Source organism: Bison bison, unplaced genomic scaffold (genome assembly GCF_000754665.1).
Source record: "Bison bison bison isolate TAMUID 2011002044 unplaced genomic scaffold, Bison_UMD1.0 scf7180017864160, whole genome shotgun sequence".
Lineage (NCBI taxonomy): Eukaryota > Metazoa > Chordata > Mammalia > Artiodactyla > Bovidae > Bison > Bison bison.
Window position 1 is genome coordinate 4,003,355 of NW_011494732.1, and position 2,759 is coordinate 4,006,113.

At 49.3% G+C, this 2,759-nt stretch overlaps 1 protein-coding gene across 1 annotated transcript in view; it reads right to left on the reverse strand.

Moving 5' to 3' along the window:
• Positions 1-2,759, reverse strand: part of BRI3BP (BRI3 binding protein) — a 21,758-nt gene that overhangs the window by 4,310 nt on the left and 14,689 nt on the right. The window lies entirely within an intron of this gene.

The window sequence follows — 2,759 nt, forward strand, 5'->3', positions numbered from 1 at the left end:
TGATGTGGGGAAGCCTACACACACACACACACACACACACACACACACACTTTGGAATTTGGTCCAGGAACCTTTTTCAGTGGCACGCCTAGGGCACAGTGGAGCCGGTATTCCAAGGTAGAGTCTGGCTGACAGAGCCACCCAGTCCCTGCCCTGTCCTGAGGCAGCCTCCAAGAGGAATCCCTACTTCCCCCGTTTTGTCACAATGTCACAAGGGCTCCAAGGCTTCAGAGAAAGTCAACAACTTGAAGATGGGAGACTGAAATCCTTCCTTCTGACTCTGGATGCTATTTCCCAGAAAAGTGCCTTCAGCCAGGAGATCAAGGGTGGAGCTAACCGTGCTGTCATTATGGTGGACACCGAGCCCGGGAAACATGGCAAGTGTGAATTGAGATGTGCTGGGCCAAATACAGACTAGATTTCCAAGACATTAGTGTGCCCCAAAATGTAAGACACCTCATTAATAATTTCCTATTGATTCCAAGATGAGATGACATTCTTTTTTTCTTGTGGCTGTGCTGGTGGCTTGTATCAAACCCACACTCCCTCCAGTGGAAGCGTGGAGGTTCAAGAGAAGTACCAAGATGGCAATATTTTTAATCTGTTGGGTTAACTAAAACACCTTATTAATTCCACTGGTTTCTTTTTACCTTTTTAACATGGCAATTAGAATGTTTAACGTCACATATGTGGCTGGCATTCTATTTCTACGGAACCACTCCAGGCTAAGGACTCTCCATTTTAACCAGTACCTTGAAACACTCTGAAGCAGGCAATTAAAGGATTGTGCTCATGGATGCATTCTGTACCAGAAAATCCAACTCTGGAGTCCAGTTTCCTGCAAAACCTTTTGCACCTTCAAACATCTCAGGGTAAGACACAGGCTCCAGAGGTCTTCAGATGCTTTGAAACTTAACACATCAAGGGGAAAAATACCACAACACAGAAGTGAGTTCTTTCACCTCCGAATGTGCCAGCCACCCTTCTCATGAACATGAGTATTCAGGGCCTCTTGGCTGTGGAAGAACTCTTTGATCTTTGATCTTCACTGCAGCATGCGGAATCTTTAGTTTTACCATGTGGGATCTAGTTCCCCGACCAGGAGGCTTACTTGACTCCAGTCTTTCATTTCAAGCTGAGTGCAATTTCTTGCAGTCAGGTTTGTTTCTCCAGGGCTCATTGGTCAGGGATGGAAATACCGAGAGTTTAATGATCTGGGCAGGCGGTGAAAATGGATTCCAAGCGGGATTGCACTCAATTGCAGGAGCCAGGTTCCGTGTTGACTCAGCCGGAGTCCCAGGAGGGGCCCTCATAGCCCCAGGGGGCTTGGAGCTGCACAGCAGCCTCTCAAATGGCGATGCTGCTGCCTCTGATTCTCTGCCTAAGGCCTCTCAGAGACTGAATTCGGTGGTTCAAAGCTGGAGGGTGGGTTCCCAGGGACGGAGGGGATGACAGTGGGCGCATACCAGGGTATGGGTTTGGGCCAGCAGCCAGCTCAACTCCAAGGCCTCGGTCTCTGATCTGTAAGGTGGGAATGTCAGGGCCAATGGAGAGGGTTGGGGGTGGTAGGTGGATTCAAAGAGACGGTGCGTGGAACTCAGAGAGTATATTGGTCTCCTCGGGCTTCTGTAACAAATGACCAGACGTGGTGGCTTCAAGCAACAGGAATGGAGCCTCACTGTTCTGGGGGCCAGAATTCTGAAGTCAAGGTGTGGGTGGGGCTGCACTCCAGCTAAAGCTCCAGGGGAGGCTCTCTCCCTGCCCCTTCTGGCTCAAGTGGCTCCAGCTGGTCCCTGGCTCATGGACTGCACCCCTCCTTCTCTGTCTCCGTTTTCACATTCACATGGCCATCATCTCTGTGTGTCTGTGTCTCTGTCCAAATTTCCCTCTTTTTAAAAAATATTTATTTTTATTTATTATTTGGCTGCGTCAGGTCTCAGTTGCAGCATATGGGATCTTCGATCTTCATTGGGACACGCGTGATCTTTAGATTCAGCATGTGGGATCCAGTTCCCTGACCAGGGATCAAACCAGGGACCCCTGCATTGGGAGTTCGGAGTCTCATCCATTGGACCACCAAGGAAGTCCCTTCGTCTTCTTATAAGGACACCAGACGTTGGATTGAAGGCCCACGCTAACCTAGGATGACCTCACCTCAGCTTGATTACATATGCAGAGACTTCATTCCCCAGTAAGTTCACATTCACAGGTGTGGGGGTCTTGAGGGGCACTTTTGGAGAGGGACACAACTCAATTCACCAAAGAATGAAGCAGTAGGGCCAACAGGCCTCCGACTCTTACTGACAATGGGCCTTTTTGTACCAGGGGCAGAGCCAGGGCCAAGGTTGCAGCCTGGATAAGACACACAAGACCTTGCTCACGGATCTCAGAGGGGAGATGAGTAACAAACACACACACGTGGGAGGATAGGAGGTGGAAGAATGTGAGTGTGAGAACTGAGCATGAGGTTCCTCACACAAGGTGGTTAGGAGGGGCTGCTTGGAAGAGGTGCCATTTACCAGAGAACCAAGCATGGGAAAGACGGGAGCAGGCAAAGGGCTGGGAAGATCGTCCCCAGCAGGGAACACACAGAGACTGGAAGGCGTCAAGCTGGGTATATCCAGGGGCTAGGCAGCATCCTTGGTGTGAACTTTGTCAATTGAAAGTGCATCAGGAAATCACTGGGCAGTTTTAACAAGAGTGACTTAATCTGACTTTTACATTTTGTTTTTTTAAAATCACTAACCAAAAAAGTAGTA